Genomic DNA, 20,117 nt, shown 5'->3' on the forward strand with positions numbered 1-20,117 from the left:
AAATTCACACAGAAATGTGACTTATAGATCTGTCATTCACATAGAAATCAAGTCTAAGAAGAAAGGTAGATCTGTTCTATGTGCTCTATTTCTATGCTTCCCATTCTTACATTTTGTTTTTGCGTCTTTTACTTTCGGTATTGTACACCAGCTTCAATCCGCTGAAAATACAAAAAATTTTGTTATGGAAAATATATTTCACAGCTGTTTAAATGGTACAATGATTCTCCACACTATACTTGGTTGTTTTGTCACAAACTGAAATTGGGCGAATTACAGTACCAGTCAAAAGTTTTGACACACCTACTCTTAAGGGTTTTTCTTTTTGTACTATTTTCTACATTGTAGAATAATAGTGAAGACATAAACTATGAAATAACACATATGGAATCATGTAGTAACCAAAAAAAGTGTTTCACAAATCACAATATATTTTAGATTCTTCAAAGTAGCCACCCTTTGCTTTGATGACAGCTTTGCACACTCTTGGCATTCTCTCAACCAGCTTCACCTGGAATGCTTTTCCTACAGTCTTGAAGGAGTTCCCACATGCTGAGCACTTGTTGGCTGCTTTTCCTTCAGTCTGCGGTCCAACACATCCCAAACCATCTCAATTGAGTTGAGGTCAGGTGATTGTGGAGGCCAGGTCATCTGATGCAGCACTCCATCACTCTCTTTCTTGGTAAAATTGCACTTGCACAGCCTGGAGGTGTGTTGGGTCATTGTCCTGTTGAAAAACAAATTATAGTCCCACTAAGCGCAAAACAGATGGGATGGTGTATTGCTGCGTTAGCCATGCTGGTTGTGTGCCTTGAATTCTAAATAAATCAGACAGTGTCACCAGCAATGCACCTCCACACCATCACACCACCTCCTCCATGCTTCACGGTGGGAACCACACATGCGGAGATCATCCGTTCACCTACTCTGCTCCCCAAAAAGACATGGCGGTTGGAACCAGAAATCTCAAATTTGGACTCATCAGACCAAAGGACAGATTTCCACCAGTCTAATGTCCATTGCTTGTGTGTCTTGGCCCATGCAAGTCTCTTCTTCTTATTGGTGTCCTTTAGTAGTGGTTTATTTGCAGCAATTCAACCATGAATGCCTGATCCACACAGTCTCCTTTGAACAGTTGATGCTGAGATGTGTCTGTTACTTGAACTCTGTGAAACATTTATTTTGGCTGCAATTTCTAAGGCTGGTAACTCTAATGAACTTATCCTCTGCAGCAAAGGTAACTCTGGGTCTTACTTTCCTGTGGCGGTCCTCATGAGAGCCAGTTTCATCATAGCGCTGATGGTTTTTGTGACTGCACTTGAAGACATTTTCAAAGTTCTTGACATTTTCCAGATTGCCTGACTTTCATGTCAGTCATAATGGACTGTTGCTTCTCTTTGCTTATTTGAGCTGTTCTTGCCATAATATGTACTTGGTCTTTTACCAAATAAGGCTATCTTCTGTATACCACCCCTACCTTGTCACATCACAACTGATTGGCTCAAATGCATTAAGAAGGAAAAAAACATTCCACAAATTAACTTTTAACAAGGCACACCTGTTAATTGAAATGCATTCCAGGTGACTACCTCATGAAGCTGGTTGAGAGAATGCAAGAGTGTGCAAAGCTGTCATCAAGGCGAAGGGTGGCTACTTTGAAGAACCTCAAATATGAAATCTATTTTGATTTGTTTAACACTTTTTAATTTGATTTTTTTGTGGTGTCTTCACTATTATTCTACAATGTATAAAACAAATGATTATTTTGGTTATTACATGGTTCCATAGGTGTTATTTCATAGTTTTGATGTCTTCACTATTATTCTACAATGTAGAAAAGAGTAAAAATGAAGAGAAACCCTTGAATGAGTAGGTGTGTCAACTTTTGACTGGTACTGTGTAAGAATTGTAATAACCAGGAAATGGCAGATAAATGTCTTCATAGTGCATCTTTAAATGGTAGCATATCAAATAATGTTTTCCCCATAGTCATTATATTGTTGAATTGTAGCAAATGTGTACAGTAAATGCTGGGTGAACCCCATCACGGGTAGCTAAAGGCCTGCAGTTTTCAGAATAAGGAGGTGTGTGAATATGTGCACATTGCCATGATAGACTGGATGGAATCGGGCCCTGTGTCCTTATGTGACTGTCTGACTGGGTTTGCTTTGGTATGTATATCCAGTGTTGTACCTTTTGACCCATCTCAGTTGAATTCCATTCAGACCTTGGTGTACTGGTTTAGATTAAACAAGTGAGCTATGTGAGCGCATTTACATTTGATATTTCACTTCAAGCCTTAGACACATGATTGGTTCTGACTGGGTAAGGCCCCCCCCCCCACTCTCCGGGCTCCTATTGCTGTTGGTTGTAGTCATACACCACTAACACCAGTGTTGTTTAGTGTTCCTAAGGGACAGACTTGTTTTAAAGCTAACACAGGTCACACAATAGGAGTTATTAGGAGCGTTGGAATTAATGGAAGGCTCCAGGGCCCCCTGCAGGAGCATCTGGTTCCAGATTAATCAAGGCTCCTTAATGACCGCAAAAACGATCGACAGAGCCACTCAAGCTCCTAACATAACAGCCCGTAGTGCGATTTTGTGTGTGTGTTTGATAGGGGGGGGAGTCACGTTGGGGACTATGGGGGGGGCTTAGTGTGAGTTCAGACAGGGAGAGGGAGCATGGCCTGAGCTCACACAGGGTAGGTGTATGACTGAGTGACCCAGGGGTTGGTTGAACATTAGATACTTAACGTTTACGTATTGTGTTGCGTACACCCTAATGCTGAATGACACTGGATGACCCAGAACTGAGACGTGTCTCACACTTTGGCGACTCCCTCCCTTCCTCCGCCTGACAGAGTGAAGGCTGGGAGATGTGATTTCAGCTCAGAGTCAAGGGAGAACTACATGTTGCTGAGTGAAGAGAGAAGGAAAGAAAAGAAAGAAGGAAAGAAATGAAATAAAACATACAGTCCCCAGGGTGTGAGTGGTGGAGATTGCAGAATAATCCCAGGCTTCGACTGGTGGCTGGTATTCCCCCTGGACCTCAGCTTTAATATTATTATTGAAAAGAACGGTAAATTAAAAAACATTCACTGACGAATCCTTTTAAGTTCTCTGTGGCACCCCTGGGATTCTGCCTTGTGCTGCCTCCATCCCTCTATCTGTTGGGGATAAACACACGCCACCACTCTGTGTGTGTGTGTGTGCTTACACATGCTTACTTGATTAGCGATTCACAGAATTGGAGGCCATCTTGGTATGGGTGGTAGTCAGAGCTGGGAGGCCATCTTGGTATGGGTGGTAGTCAGAGCTGGGAGGCCATCGTGGTATGGGTGGTAGTCAGAGCTGGGAGGCCATCTTGGTATGAGTGGTAGTCAGAGCTGGGAGGCCATCTTGGTATGGGTGGTAGTCAGAACTAGGAGGCCATCTTGGTATGGGTGGTGGGAGTCTTGGTAGAGCTGGGAGGCCATCTTGGTATGGGTGGTAGTCAGAGCTGGGAGGCCATCTTGGTATGAGTGGTGGGAGTCAGAGCTGGGAGGCCATCTTGGTATGGGTGGTAGTCAGAGCTGGGAGGCCATCTTGGTATGGGTGGTAGTCAGAGCTGGGAGGCCATCTTGGTATGGGTGGTAGTCAGAGCTGGGAGGCCATCTTGGTATGAGTGGTAGTCAGAGCTGGGAGGCCATCTTGGTATGGGTGGTAGTCAGAACTGGGAGGCCATCGTGGTATCAGTGGTAGTAGTCAGAGCTGTGAGGCCATCTTGGTATGGGTGGTAGTCAGAGCTGGGAGGCCATCTTGGTATGGGTAGTAGTCAGAGCTGTGAGGCCATCTTGGTATGAGTGGTAGTCAGAGCTGGGAGGCCATCTTGGTATGAGTGGTAGTCAGAGCTGGGAGGCCATCTTGGTATGGGTGGTAGTCAGAGCTGGGAGGCCATCTTGGTATGAGTGGTAGTCAGAGCTGGGAGGCCATCTTGGTATGGGTGGTAGTCAGAACTGGGAGGCCATCGTGGTATCAGTGGTAGTAGTCAGAGCTGGGAGGCCATCTTGGTATGGGTGGTAGTCAGAGCTGGGAGGCCATCTTGGTATGGGTGGTAAGTCAGAGCTGGGAGGCCATCTTGGTATGGGTGGTAGTCAGAGCTGGGAGGCCATCTTGGTATGGGTGGTAGTCAGAACTGGGAGGCCATCTTGGTATGGGTGGTAGTCAGAACTAGGAGGCCATCTTGGTATGGGTGGTAGTCAGAGCTGGGAGGCCATCTTGTGGGGATGGCAGTAGACTAGATGATGGGTCCCAGGTGTTTAGACAAGTGGCAGGTAATTCAGCCACTCGGCAGCAGGTTCATAAAGTGGCTCCATTAATTTCCTATTACTCTGAGTACATGTGAGTCTGGGAGGCCATACTGTCTGTAGGGGGACTGAGCACAGGCATAATGATCTGGGAGGCCATACTGTCTGCAGGGGGCTGAGCACAGGCATAATGATCTGGGAGGCCATACTGTCTGCAGGGGGACTGAGCACAGGCATAATGATCTGGGAGGCCATGCTGTCTGCAGGGGGACTGAGCACAGACATAATGATCTGGGAGGCCATGCTGTCTGCAGGGGGACTGAGCACAGGCATAATGATCTGGGAGGCCATGCTGTCTGCAGGGGGACTGAGCACAGACATAATGATCTGGGAGACCATGCTGTCTGCAGGGGGACTGAGCACAGACATAATGATCTGGGAGACCATGCTGTCTGCAGGGGGACTGAGCACAGACATAATGATCTGGGAGACCATGCTGTCTGCAGGGGACTGAGCACAGGCATAATGATCTGGGAGGCCATAGTGTCTGCAGGGGGACTGAGCACAGGCATAATGATCTGGGAGACCATAGTGTCTGCAGGGGGACTGAGCACAGACATAATGCCATGGGGTAATTTCATTCCACGGCTGACATAAGCCAGTGTGACCGGTGAATTTCACCTGAAATCCTGTAATATCCCCCTGCGTGCTGCATGCTGGTCTCTCTCACTCCATGGCCCACACAGACCTGCTCTGCCTGGGCGTATCCGAGAGAAGCAGTAACTCTAGACAGTGTCTGTGTATCGGGGCAGTGCAGCTGTGTTGGTAGGGGCCTGGTGGGCCAGAGCTTTGTTTGGGAAGCCTGTTGAGCTGAAGGGCTGCTCTGCTCCCTCCACCGCCTCACCCAAAACCCCTTTTCAACACGTGGTTTCTCTGCCTGCCCCCTCCATCCTCTGAGCCCTAATGGGGTAATAGTCTCCCCTGATCTGACACTCGTCTCTTTCTCGTACGCTCTCTCTCATCTTTTTCTGCTAATAAGAGTCCCAACAGGCCACATTAGATTTTATGTTTTAGTTTTCATTCCTGAAATATTTTTATGACCAATAGGCCACCCAGTGTACAGAAGCCCTGTGATCAGCCAGACTATGAGCTGCTCTTAGCATACTATGGCTGCCAATCCAGTCTAGTCTAGTCCAGTCTAGTCTAGTTTAGTCTATCCAGTCTAGTCCAGTCTAGTCCAGTCTAGTCCAGGGCTGGGCCTTTATAGAGAAACTCACTGCAATACATCCTTCCTCCTGCTGCTGTTGACTCTGCTGGAGAGGCCATGTTTGTGTTAGCTGTGTGGAAGCAGTGTGTTTGTGTTAGCTGTGTGGAAGCGGTATGTTTGTTAGCTCTGTGGAAGCGGTGTGTTTGTGTTAGCTGTGTGGAAGCGGCGTGTTTGTGTTAGCTGTGTGGAAGTGGTGTGTTTGTTAGCTCTGTGGAAGCGGCGTGTTTGTGTTAGCTGTGTGGAAGTGGTGTGTTTGTTAGCTCTGTGGAAGCGGCGTGTTTGTGTTAGCTGTGTGGAAGTGGTGTGTTTGTTAGCTCTGTGGAAGCGGCGTGTTTGTGTTAGCTGTGTGGAAGCGGTGTGTTTGTTAGCTCTGTGGAAGCGGCGTGTTTGTGTTAGCTGTGTGGAAGCGGTGTGTTTGTTAGCTCTGTGGAAGCGGCATGTTTGTGTTAGCTGTGTGGAAGTGGTGTGTTTGTTAGCTCTGTGGAAGCGGCATGTTTGTGTTAGCTGTGTGGAAGTGGTGTGTTTGTTAGCTCTGTGGAAGCGGCGTGTTTGTTAGCTGTGTGGAAGCGGTGTGTTTGTTAGCTCTGTGGAAGCGGCGTGTTTGTGTTAGCTCTGTGGAAGCGGCGTGTTTGTGTTAGCTGTGTGAAAGCGACGTATTTGTGTTAGCTGTGTGGAAGCGGCGTGTTTGTGTTAGCTGTGTGGAAGCGGCGTGTTTGTGTTAGCTGTGTGGAAGCGGCGTGTTTGTGTTAGCTGTGTGGAAGCGGAGTGTTTGTTAGCTGTGTGGAAGCGGAGAGTTTGTGTTAGCTGTGTGGAAGCGGAGAGTTTGTGTTAGCTGTGTGGAAGCGGAGAGTTTGTGTTAGCTGTGTGGAAGCGGCGTGTTTGTGTTAGCTGTGTGGAAGCGGCATGTTTGTTAGAGGATGTCTATTTCCTTGACATAGGCCTGTGTAGTGTGTTTTTTCTATTTAGTTTAGTTTGTTTTTTGTGTGTATGTCTGTGTTTCTGTGGAACATGAATGGTGTGTTAGGCCTTATGCATGGTTGTGTGTGTGTGTGTGTGTGTGTGTGTGTGTGTGTGTGTGTGTGTGTGCGTGTCAGAGAGACCGATACTAGAGGTTGATCTGTGCATGCGTGCCGTTGTGTGGGAAGAGTCTGTGGAGAGTCTCAACAGGATAAGAAATCTGTAGCACTGGCTCCCCGAGGAGAGCTTGGAAAAAACCTAGAGATCAAATGGAGAACATTCGTTGCTCCGCTCTGCTGCCCTGCGACCGGTCAAGGTTGGGCTCTGGCTGTGAGAACCCCTCCATCTGCATCCCCCCTCTCCCCCGCAGCGCTGCACAGATGACCCCCGCCCCTGCCCGCCTCCCCACGGCCTGGCAGGGCTGGAGCTGAGTGCCGGGGGGTGGCATAGGAGGTGTGGGCCCCGGGGTTAAGACACCACAGGCACCATCACAGAACCAGTGGGCCAGCCTGAGCGAATGGGACCATTCAGACCCCCCCCCCTCCCCTCCTCAAGACAGAACGGGCTCGTCCTCCACTCCATTCTGTGGGGGGCCCTGTGTTTATGCTGCAATCCTCTGTTTAGTTTGGCTGGTTTATATATAGCAGACTGCCCCCATCTCATACACATACACACACACCTCTGCTCTTCAACCCATGTGGCATAGCAGCGGGAAAGTGGGGGGCTGAGAGTTAGCACATTGACACACACACACACACACACACACACACACAGAAGTGTCCAGGGTATCTATGCAGTGAAGGAGGATAATACGGCAAGATACTGAGAGAGGGAGAGTTTTGAAGTAGGCAGTGACTGGTCTGCTGGTGCTGAACAGTGGAGCTCTGTGGGTGGGTGAGAGAGCTGTCAGTCAGGAGAGGGGGGTGGTGCTTCAGCCTGTCAGATACAAATAGGAGGTGAGCACTAGTTAACCCGCCTTCAGGAGACTGAAAAGAGCTGTTAGGAGTGCGGGGGAGAGAGAGAGAGAGAGAGTGTGTATGTGTGAGAGAGTGGGATTACAGACTCGACAGTTAGAAAGCACTGTATTACTCACACCCTCACCTCAGAGCGAGGGAGGAAGAGAGAGCGAGCGAGAGAGAAGGGAGTGGGAGAATTTCAGCATCCTTCAAACAACACGGCAGTTGATGTATAGCTAGTTTCCTCTTACAGATACACATCTGGTCTCATACATACTAATGCAAACATACATACATTCTAAGACGTATGGCTATTGCAAGTGCTAGCATATTGGTGTTTACTTGTGTGTGTTCATGCAGGACATGAAGCACAGGCTGTGTGTGTTTGGTAGAGGAAAAGGGTGTTGGGACATTTAGGTCGAGCTCCGGCATGCCCCGTATGCCCTCTGTCTGCCTGGCACGGTCACCCATGAGACGAGGAGACTGGAATCTGACTCTCACTGCTGCTCCATTTCACTCTCTCCCTTCTTTTTTTTCTCTCTCTCTCGCTCTCCCTCTAAGATCATATACTTTCTCCTCCTCAATCTCTCTCTATCTCTGGGTGCAGCTGTGCTCTCTTTCCTCAGCAGGTGGGCATGGTGTTAGAGCCCCGAGCCTGCCTGCCAGGGAATCTGTCTAGAAAGAGAGGGGGAGGGAGAAAGGAGAGGGTAGTGTCTGTTTAAGGCGGGGGTCCCTGGGTGATTGGATGTCTCTAGGGTGCCCCGTGCCCCCCTCGCCCCAGGTTCCCAACGCCATGAATACATTTCCATTCTCCTTCCTGCCTGTCGTCATGGTGGCAGCTGGATCCGACACGAGGACAGGGCTCTTATTAAAGCCACAGATCACTTTCCTCAACCGAGCGGGAGGGAAAAAGACAAGGAGAATGAGAGTGGTTGAGGGAGATGGAGAGAAAAAGAAGGCGAGGGTGGTTGAGGGAGAGAAAGAGAAGGTGAGGGTGGTTGAGGGAGGGAGAGAAAGAGAAGGTGAGGGTGGTTGAGGGAGAGAGAGAAAGAGAAGGCGAGGGTGGTTGAGGGAGATGGAGAGAAAGAGAAGGCGAGGGTGGTTGAGGGAGGGAGAGAAAGAGAAGGCGAAGGTGGTTGAGGGAGGGAGGGAGGGAGGGAGGGAGGGAAAAGAGAAGGCGAGGGTGGTTGAGGGAGGGAGAGTAGTAGTGAGAAGAGGTTGGGATAAGAGAGGCCTGCAACCTGAGGCAAAATCACCAGACAGCTCCTTTCTTTGTGTGTGTGTGTGCACCATATGGTACTGTTTGTGTGTGGTTTTGTCTGTTTCTGTCTGTTAAGTAAAAGCTATTTTGATTTGAGTGTGTTTGACAGAGTAAACACATTGGACTGTGGGTATATCACATCTTATTGGTGTTAGCTGGGTTTTGCTGCTTTCTCTGTATCTCTCCCTCTGTTTCCTTCTTTCTCCCTCCCGCTCTCCTTCCCTCCCTCCCTCTGTTTGGAGCCTAAGGGTGGCCTGAAGATTCCTCCACTAAGCCCTTGGCACAGATACAAATGCAGTCACAGCTGGTTGTAAACTCAGGTTTTCCAGGGAGAGCAAGAGCCCTGCTCTATAGGAGAGGAGGATTGAGAGGAGGGAAGGGGGCACAGCATGCAGAGAGCGGAAGAAGTGGGGGTGAGGCGGAGGAGGGTTGTTGTTCATCACAGGGTTCATTTTTCACAAAGTTCTCTCTCTCTCTCTCTCTCCCTCTTCCTCCCTCCATTTATTCCCCTCCCTCGTTCTGTCTTTCTATTCCTCTTCTATCGTTCCGTCCCTCTCTTTCTTCTTCTCTCTCTCTCTCTCTCTCTCTCTCTCTTTCTCTCTCTCTCTCTCTTCCAGCCTACTTTCCTCTCCCTGTTATAAAATGGATGGTACCAGTTTTGGGCGCTGAGAGCCTCTGGCAGAGTGCGGTGCTCTGTCTCTGAAAAGACTCGGCTTGTGCATGCACCTAAACAGCAATCTGTCAACATGTCAGCAACACATGTTTTGTAAAAAAATAGGAAAAAAAGCTTCCAGAGGGAGTAATGGCTCCCACCAGAGCCCCGAAAATGCTTTGAATTCAGCAGATTTCTATTGCAGGGGGACTCCCCTGGGGTGTTTTTTTTACAATGCCTGCATTTCATACATTTGAGCCAAAGACCCCTGGGGGCGTCCTTTCATAATGCCTGAAAATGTAGGGTTATATTGTGTGCAGTTCCCCATGGGGCCTTTATTAATACCTGAATTCTGAGGGACTGGAAATTACATAGGGGCTCTGCGGGGGCCCGCGCTCGCACCAGGAAGGGAGAAAAACTCTGTGGGGACATTTTCTCTTCCCTTTCCTTCTCTTCTCCTCTTCATTTTTTTGTACTTCATGCAAGAGTGAAAAAGGAGAATTTGCCGAAGGACACAAAAAGTGTGTGTGTGTGTGTGTTGGCGCTAGCCTTCTTGTATTCAGCTTGTTTGCTTGAAGGCAAAAAATCGTACGATTAAAAATGTAACTTCCCCCTCTATTCTTGTGTTCAGCTCGCAGTCTGAAGAGCACATAGTAAATATTTGTGCTGTCTGTGTGTGCCCAGGAAAAAAGCCTAAATCTGGTGGAATATCCACACTGGTTTTTTTCAGGGTCTTTGGAAGAGGGGGGGAAAGAGGACTGCATGCGTTTCCATACATTCATTTATATTCCTGTGCTACAGGGTTTTGGTGTAAATTTCTCAGATATTTACACATCAAATGCTGTCTGAAAACACTTTTCAGGACATTTAAAAACAGCCATGTTTTGCCATCAACAAGCATACATATTTTGAAACTTTAGAAGTTATTTTAAATACATTTTCTTTGTACATTGAAGAGTTACTGCTTTCAATACATGTAAAAAAATATATATACACTGCCGTTCAAAAGTTTGGGGTCAATTAAAAATGTCCTTGTTTTTGAAAGAAAAGCTAAATTTTTTGTCCATTTAAAATAACATCAAATTGATCAGAAATACAGTGTAGACATTGTTAATGTTGTAAGTGACTATTGTAGCTGGAAACGACTGATTTTTAATGGAATATCTACATAGGCGCACAGAGGCCCATAATCAGCAACCATCACTCCTGGGTTCTAATGGCATGTTGTGTTAGCTAATCCAAGTTTATAATTTCAAAGGCTAATTGATCATTAGAAAACCTTTTTGCAATTATGCTAGCAGAGCTGAAAACTGTTGTGCTTATTAAATAAGCAATACAACTGGCCTTCTTTAGACTAGTTGAGTATCTGGAGCATCAGCATTTGTGGGTTTTCAGGCCAGAAACAAAGTACTTTCTTCTGAAACTCGTCAGTCTATTCTGAGAAATGACGGCTATTCCATGTGAGAAATACTACTCCCTTTACAGAACAGAGCAAACTGGCCATAACCAGAATAGAAAGAGGAGTGGGAGGCCCCGGTGCACAACTGCACAAGAGGACAAGTACATGGGAGTGTCTAGTTTGAGAAACGGATGCCTCACAAATCCTTAACTGGCAGCTTCATCAACCTTTCTAGCGCAGGCGTTCCGCTAGCTGAACCCCTCAACAACATTCCGCTGAAAAGGCAGTGCGCGAAATTCAAAAATATTTTTTTGAAATATGTAACTTTCACACATTAACAAGTCCAGTACAGCAAATGAAAGATAAACATCTTGTTAATCTACCCATCGTGTCCGATTTCAAAAAGGCTTTCCAGTGAAAGCGCAACATATGATTATGTTAGGTCAGAGCCAAGTCAAAAAAATACACAGCCATTTTCCAGCCAAAGATAGGAGTCACAAAAAGCAGAAATATAGATAAAATTAATCACTAACATTTGATGATCTTCATCAGATGACACTCATAGGACATCATGTTACACAATACATGTATGTTTTGTTCGATAATGTGCATATTTATATCCAAAAATATAAGTTTACATTGGCACGTTATGTGCAGTAATGTTTTGATTCCAAAACATCCGGTGATTTTGCAGATAGCCACATCAAATCCCAGAAATACTCATAATAAACATTGAAAAAAGATACAACTGTTATTCACAGAATTAAAGATAGACTTCTCCTTAATTAGTACCCGCAAAACACCAGTCACAATGGCAACAGTGAAGAGGCGACTCCAGGATGCTGGCCTTCTAGGCAGAGTTGCAAAGAAAAAGCCATATCTCAGACTGACCAATAAAAATAAAAGATTAAGATGGGCAAAATAACACAGACACTGGACAGAGGAAGTTTGGAAATAAGTCTTATGGACAGACGAATTGAAGTTTGAGGTGTTCGGATCACAAAGAAGAGCATTCATGAGATGCAGAAAAAATGAAAAGATGCTGGAGGAGTGCTTGACCCTATCTGTCAAGCATGGTGGAGGCAATGTGATGGTCTGGGGGTGCTTTGGGGGGTGTAAAGTGGGACATTTGTACAGGGTAAAAAGGATCTTGAAGGAAGGCCATCACTCCATTTTGGAATGCCATGCCACACCTTGTGGACAGCGCTTAATTGGAGCCAATTTACTCCAACAACAGGACAATGACCCAAAGCACAGCTCCAACCTATGCAAGAACTATTTAGGGAAGAAGCAGTCAGCTGGTATTCTGTCTATAATGGAGAGGCCAGCACAGCTCCCGGATCTCAACCCTATTGAGCTGTTGTAGGAGCAGCTTGACCGTATGGTACGTAAGAAGTGCCCATCAAGCCAATCCAACTTGTGGGAGGTGCTTCAGGAAGCATGGGATGAAATCTCTTCAGATTACCTCAACAAATTAGCCAGCTGGCTAAAACTGGCACTTTTACTGAAACGTTGATTAATGTGCACTGTCCCTGTAAAAATAAAATAAACTCAAACTCAAATTGACAACTAGAATGCCAAAGGTCTGCAAGGCTGTAATTGCTGCAAATGGAGGTTTGAAGGACACAATTATTATTTAAATAAAAAATCATTATTTATAACCATGTCACCGTCTTGGCTATATTTCCTATTCATTTCATGTATGTTTTCACGGAAAACAAGAGCATTTCTAAGTGAACCCAAACATTTGAACGGTAGTGTATATTGGCACAAAAACAAGGTTTTCTTCAAACAGCGATGACATGACGCTTCTAAAAATCTGAATGTACATAACATTGTAATTGACTATGTGCTGAGACCAATGTCTTATGTTTGAGTTCAGTGCCGTTCTTTTCCTTATTGACATGGTGGTTCAATGTTCAGACTAAGGGACCAGATGATTGAGTTTGTCAGTAATTTCCTGTAGGCTGTCAAAGTAACAGCAAACTATTTCAGGAAGGGAATGGGTGTCTACTTCCTCAATTTAGGAGCTGATATTCCTTTGTCGTTGTGTTACTATGTACGTATATATTAATGTGTGTGTTAGTATGTGAGTTTTGAGGCCTAATCTGCTAATGTATTTTGGACTAGGTGTTTTTGTCCCCTAGTTGTGATAATAGCATGTCTGTCTGGTTGGTGCTGGTTAGTGGAGTTGAGGTGTTGACCCTGTGGGCCACACTGACCCTGTGACCTGGTGGGGGTCAGAATAGAGCCATCACCAGGCCCCTCCCAGGGAGCCAGGATAATGAGGAACATACTGTTCTCTTGGACCCCCCCCCATCTCATTCACCCTGTGGAGTCTCCCCCAAAACCACCCCTTGTCACACCCCCTCTCCCATGCACCCTGTTGAGTACACCTCAAAACTGCCCCTCTCTCGCTCTGTCTCTCTCTCTCTCTCTCTCTCTCGCTCTGTCGCTCTCTCTCTCTCGCTCTGTCGCTCTCTCTCTCTCTCGCTCTGTCTCATACACCCTGTAGTGTCTGCCCCAAACATGTCTCTCTTTCTCACTAAGTCTCCTTCACCCTGCAAAGTCTCCTCAACAACACTAGCTTGTATCAAATCAAATTTTGTCGGTCACATACACATATTTTGTCTGATTTCTCTTGTCTGAACATTATGCCTGGGTCCAGTCTGGTCCCCATTGGGCTGTAGGCCTGAGATGGATCCCTGTAGATAAGCTGTTCCTCCTGCCTCTGTCACCGTTCCTCCCCTGTTGAATGGACACATGGACTCCGTGTGTATTTTCTAGAGGACCTCACATTGTATTGGAACAAACTGTAGAAAACCTCTGAGTCATTTACAGGACACAGCCTCACACATTATCTAACACACCGCTGAAGACAGACTCGCACACGCAGACACGCACACAGACGCGCGCACATACGCAGACACAGACACACACGCACAGCCACACGCACACAGCAGTGACAAAGGCCAGTATGCCGTGGGAGAGCTCATAATAGTTTTAACCCTGTGTACAGGTGTGGCTCCCACAGTTGATTTCTTCTGCTCCCACAGTTGATTGCTTCAAACCAAGCTGCTTACCTATTGCAGATTCAGTCTTCCCAGCCTGGTGCAGGTCTACAATTTTGTTTCTGGTGTCCTTTGACAGCTCTTTGGTCTTGGCCATAGTGGAGTTTGGTGTGTGACTGTTTGAGGTTGTGGACAGGTGTCTTTTATACTGATAACAAGTTCAAACAGGTGCCATTAATACAGGTAACGAGTGGAGGACAGAGGAGCCTCTTAAAGAAGAAGTTACAGGTCTGTGAGAGCCAGAAATCTTGCTTGTTTGTAGGTGACCAAATACTTATTTTCCACCATAATTTGCAAATAAATTCATTAAAAATCCTACAATGTGATTTTCTGGATTTTTCTCATTTTGTCTGCCATAGTTGAAGTGTACCTATGATGAAAATTACAGGCCTCATCTTTTTAAGTGGGAGAACTTGCACAATTGGTGGCTGACTAAATACTTTTTTGCCCCACTGTATATATATATATATATGTGTGTGTGTGTGTGTATTCACACACATATATATATATATATATATATATACATACACTGCTCAAAAAAATAAAGGGAACACTTAAACAACACAATGTAACTCCAAGTCAATCACACTTCTGTGAAATTAAACTGTCCACTTAGGAAGCAGCACTGATTGACAATGCATTTCACATGCTGTTGTACAAATGGAATAGACAACAGGTGGAAATTATAGGCAATTAGCAAGACACCCCCAATAAAGAAGTGGTTCTGCAGGTGGTGACCACAGACCACTTCTCGCTTCCTGGCTGATGTTTTGGTCACTTTTGAATGCTGGCGGTGCTTTCACTCTAGTGGTAGCATGAGACGGAGTCTACAACCCACACAAGTGGCTCAGGTAGTGCAGCTCATCCAGGATGGCACATCAATGCGAGCTGTGGCAAGAAGGTTTGCTGTGTCTGTCAGCGTAGTGTCCAGAGTATGGAGGCTCTACCAGGAGACAGGCCAGTACATCAGGAGATGTGGAGGAGGCCGTAGGAGGGCAACAACCCAGCAGCAGGACCACTACCTCCGCCTTTGTGCAAGGAGGAGCAGGAGGAGCACTGCCAGAGCCCTGCAAAATGACCTCCAGCAGGCCACAAATGTGCATGTGTCTGCTCAAACGGTCAGAAACAGACTCCATGAGGGTGGTATGAGGGCCCGACGTCCACAGGTGGGGGTTGTGCTTACAGCCCAACTCCGTGCAGGACGTTCAGCATTTGCCAGAGAACACCAAGATTGGCAAATTCGCCACTGGCGCCCTGTGCTCTTCACAGATGAAAGCAGGTTCACACTGAGCACGTGACAGAGTCTGGAGACGCCATGGAGAACGTTCTACTGCCTGCAACATCCTCCAGCATGATCGGTTTGGTGGTGGGTCAGTCATGGTGTGGGGTGGCATTTCTTTGGGGGGGCCATGTGCTCGCCAGAGGTAGCCTGACTGCCATTAGGTACTGAGATGAGATCCTCAGACCGCTTGTGAGACCATATGCTGGTGCAGTTGGTCCTGGGTTCCTCCTAATGCAAGACAATGCTAGACCTCATGTGGCTGGAGTGTGTCAGCAGTTCCTGCAAGAGGAAGGCATTGATGCTATGGACTGGCCCGCCTGTTCCCCAGACCTGAATCCAATTGAGCACATCTGGGACATCATGTCTCGCTCCATCCACCAACACCACGTTGCACAACAGACTGTCCATGCTCATCAGGAGCATGCCCAGGCGTTGTAGGGAGATCATACAGGCACGTGGAGGCCACACACACTACTGAGCCTCATTTTGACTTGTTTTAAGGACATTACATCAAAGTTGGATCAGCCTGTAGTGTGGTTTTCCACTTTAATTTTGAGTGTGACTCCAAATCCAGACCTCCATGGGTTGATAAATTTGATTTCCATTGATAATTTTTGTGTGATTTTGTTGTCAGCACATTCAACTATGTAAAGAAAAAAGTATTTAATAAGAATATTTCATTCATTCAGATCTAGGATGTGTTATTTTAGTGTTCCCTTTATTTTTTGAGCAGTGTATATATGTACAGTTGAAGTCTGAGGTTTACACCTAAGCCAAATACATTTAAACTCAGTTTTTCATAATTCCTGACATTTAGTCCTTGTAAAAATTCCATGTCTTAGGTCAGTTAGGATCACCACTTTATTTTAAGAATGTGAAAAAACAGAATAATAGTAGAGAGAATGAATTATTTCAGCTTTTTTCTTTCATCACATTCCCAGTGGGTCAGAAGTTTACGTACACTCATTTAGTATTTGTCTGCATTGCCTTTAAATTGTTTTAACTTGGGTCAAACGTTTTGGGTTGCCTGACTTTGTTGTCCTTGGTGTTATTGTCCATTTGAAACCAAGCTTTAACTTCCTGTCTGTTGTCTTGAGATGTTGCTTCAATATATCCACGTCATTTTCCTCCTCATGATGCCATCTATTTTGTGATATACACCAGTCACTCATGCAGCAAAGCACACCCACAACAAGATGCTGCCACCCCCGTGCTTCACAGTTGGTATGGTGTTCTTCGGCTTGCAAGCCTCCTCCCTTTTCCAACCAAACATAACGATGGTCATTATCGCCAAATAGTTATATTTTTGTTTCATTAGACCAGAGGACATTTCTCCAAAAGTACAATCTTTGCCACCATGTGCAGTTGCAAACTGTAGTCTGGATTTTTTTATGGCGGTTTTGGAGCAGCGGCTTCTTCCTTGCTGAGCGGCCTTTCAGGTTATGATGATATAGGACTAGTTTTACTGTGGATATAGATACTTTTGTATCTGTTTTCTCCAGCACCTTTGCTGTTGTTCTGGGATTGATTTGCACTTCTCGCACCAAAGTACGTTCATCTCTAGGAGGCAGAACACGTCTCCTTCCTGAGTGGTATGACGGCTGCGTGGTCCCATGGTGTTTATACTTGCGTACTATTGTTTGTGCAGATGAACGTGGTACTTTCAGGCATTTGGAAATTGCTCCCAAGGATGAACCAGACTTGTGCAGGTGTACACATTTTTTTCTGAGGCCTTGGCTGATTTCTTTTGATATTCCCATGATGTCAAGCAAAGAGGCACTGAGGTTAAAGGTAGGCCTTGAAATACAGTGAATTATAAAGTGAAATAATCTGTCTGTAAACAATTGTTTGAAAAATTACTTGTCATGCACAAAGTAGATGTCCTAACCAACTTGCCAAAACTATAGTCTGTTAACAAGAAATGGTTGAGTGGTTGAAAAACGAGTTTTAATGATTCCAACCTAAGTTTATGTAAACTTCCGACTTCAACTGTGTATATCTATATATATATATATATATAAAAACACACACACTTTGTTGTTTTTGCAGCTCTCTGTCAGACCGGTTGGATATTTTACGTGTGGACTGTTCTGTAATCTTAGAGGGCGGCTTTGAGGTGTGTGTGATGGAATCTGAGAGGCTGTAGGCTGGCATTAAAGGGGATGTTTTAATTGTGAGGCAGGCAGCCCATGTCTGGGTCAGGCTAGACCACTCAGCAACCATAATGAGGGGGCACTGCGGGAAGAGATGGAACGCCACAGAGAGAAGGGGAGGAAAAGGACAGACTGTGATATGGAGGGAGACGGGGTGGACAGCATATTACTTTGAGGAAGCAGCGCTAGTAGCGACAACGGAAGACATTACAGTGAAGTTGATGAGAGCAGCCAGCCACAGAGGAGGCGATGTGATGTCAGCTATGCTACGGTTGGATGGGAGTTAGGGGAGGCTCTGTTCTCCAGTTCTTCCCGTACGAAGGGCTCCCCAGTGGGGCTTGGACCAGCCTCTGGCAGCCTCTCTCATACACCCACTTACCCCCACCCCACCCCCTGACGTCAGTATGTGACTGGCTTTCTTCCCTGGGGGCCTGGAGCAGCCATTGTTTCCCTCCTCCCCCTCCCCCTCAGGCCTGCTCCACACTGCTCCTCTCCCTGTCCTTTGTCCCTGGAAATAGCTGGCCTGCTTAGTGCCTGATTCGGATTCGTTGCTCTTTGGCAGTCGCTGGAGATGAGGGGGCAGTGGGTGATGGCGTGGGGGTGCTTCCACACTGGGTGAGGTAGAGGGGTTGGCTATGATGTCGGGGGAGGCATATTTCAGTTGTTTTTGCTGGGGGAAACAAAATGTATATAGGTGAGTGAGCATTGATTTGTCAGTGGTTGTGACATTGGAGCCACCCCAAGGAGAGGGTAGGCGGTGGGGAGCACTGTGGGGCCAGGCAGTGAGCTCAAAGCCGAAGACCCAGAATTGGGGTTAAGGACCAAGAGAATCCTCCCTATATTCCCTCTTCCCCACATCCCACGCACAGAGGAGACCTTTTGAAATATTTAAATCTGCTTTTCATTTTCAAATATGATCGAAAACATACTCCTAAATAAGTAAGCAGAGCCACGGGGGATAGAATCAGACAAGAATTCGAATACCCAACAAAACACACAACAACAACCATATATTTTTTTAAGCGGTCACGTTATTAGTCTTGCTGCATCACTGTCTTTTCAGAAGCAAGAAGTCTCTTTCCTTTCTTTCACTCTTTTTTTTTCTCCTTCATTCTTTTTTTCCTTTTAATGAGAGCAGCTCCAGTGGAGCGCAGTGGGGACGTGGCGGGCCTGCACTCTGGCTCACTGGTGGGAGCCCCCTGCTCGAGTAATGAACTCCCCCAGGACGCGGCACAGCAATGCGGGCCTGTTTCCATGTGCTGGGGAAGGCAGGGAGGGCTGGGGTGGTGATGATGCTGCTGCTGCTGCTGATGTGGGGGGGGGTGGCTGTGGCTTTGGAGAGAAGAGAAAGACTTGCTCACCCCCCCGGTCGGCTGCCAAACAGTGCGGCCTGTGAGTGAGCAGATAAAGGGGGAGGGGGAGGCTGGGAGGAGAGGCTAGGGGGGGCTGACAGCTGTGAGGGACTTGGGGCTGACTGGTGAGGGGCTGATAAGGGTCGGTATGGATCGGAGGCACGAGGAGAACACTAATAATCCTCCAGCACTCTGCCACTGTGTGGAAAAGTTAAGGAAAGCTGAAGGGAGCACAGAGACTGGGGGTGTTGGGTAATGAGGAGGAGGAGACCAATGAACAGCTTGTCAAGATACACAAATCACATCTCAGCAAACTTTAGATTGGAAGATAGTCACTGGTTTGTTTTTTTCCTCATGGCCAGCCACCTTCCATTCATGGGCCTCTATGCTGCCGTTGTCCTGTTTGGTAAGTCCATCTGGAAGAGAGGATGATCTGGTCTACAATTCTCCATTTGGCCCATGGCTGATGGAACACAGTGTTGTAGTGTCCACTTGTGTCGCTAACTAGTAGCAGGCTAGCATTATGGTAAAACTGGTTCCCAACATAACTGCTTACCTTCAACACTAGACTCCCCCCCCCCCGTCCACCAACTCCAGGCCTGACCCCATAGTCCCTTCATTGTAACTCATAGGTATCAATATCAGAGCAGAGAGAGGGTCAACAAGGAAAACCCACATTAAATAAGGCAAGAGGAATTGTTTTTTTCTAGATACCCATGTCTAATTATCACTTTTTTTGTAATACAATTTCAGTAATGGAACACCAGTAAGTAATAACAACACTTGGGGGTTTGATTTAATTTAATTGTTGTATTAATTCAATTTTGGGGCAGGCATGTGCTTTTAGCCTCGCCTGGCATCGAACTATGTGTCACAGGAGGGTGGGTGGTGTGTGGATGGAGGTACTGTAAGAGGTGTGAATATGCATCCAGGTGAATGGCCTAGATTATGAGTTTGGCAGCTTCTGTCTTGCCGTGTCCTTATTCTCTCTTGACATGTTGAAGTCATGCAGATTAAACTCAATCAGTCAAACCCTTTTAATAAAATTAGGAAATTGAATAAAATGTTCCTGTCCTTTCAGCCAGTGGCTAAAAAGTCTCTATGGTTGTGAAATGCAATAATACTGCATTAACCTCCTGGCTCCAGTAATTCAGGTTTTGTGCCGAGCCCAGGTGGTCGTGTAGTACTGTAACCCAGGTTGGTGTATTACTGTAACCCAGGTTGGTGTATTACTGTAACCCAGGTGGTCGTGTAGTACTGTAACCCAGGTTGGTGTAGTTACTGTAACCCAGGTTGGTGTAGTTACTGTAACCCAGGTTGGTGTAGTTACTGTAACCCAGGTTGGTGTAGTTACTGTAACCCAGGTTGGTGTAGTTACTGTAGGTTACTGTAACCCAGGTGGTCTGTAACCCAGGTTGGTGTAGTACTGTAACCCAGGTTGGTGTAGTTACTGTAACCCAGGTGGTGGTGTAGTTACTG

The 20,117-nt window shown here is 46.4% G+C and overlaps 1 protein-coding gene across 3 annotated transcripts in view; it reads left to right on the forward strand.

Annotated features, from left to right (window-relative positions):
- LOC112218500 (zinc finger protein 423) overlaps positions 1-20,117 on the forward strand; it is a 154,635-nt gene that overhangs the window by 39,916 nt on the left and 94,602 nt on the right. The window lies entirely within an intron of this gene.

This window comes from Oncorhynchus tshawytscha, linkage group LG19 (assembly GCF_018296145.1).
Source record: "Oncorhynchus tshawytscha isolate Ot180627B linkage group LG19, Otsh_v2.0, whole genome shotgun sequence".
NCBI lineage: Eukaryota > Metazoa > Chordata > Actinopteri > Salmoniformes > Salmonidae > Oncorhynchus > Oncorhynchus tshawytscha.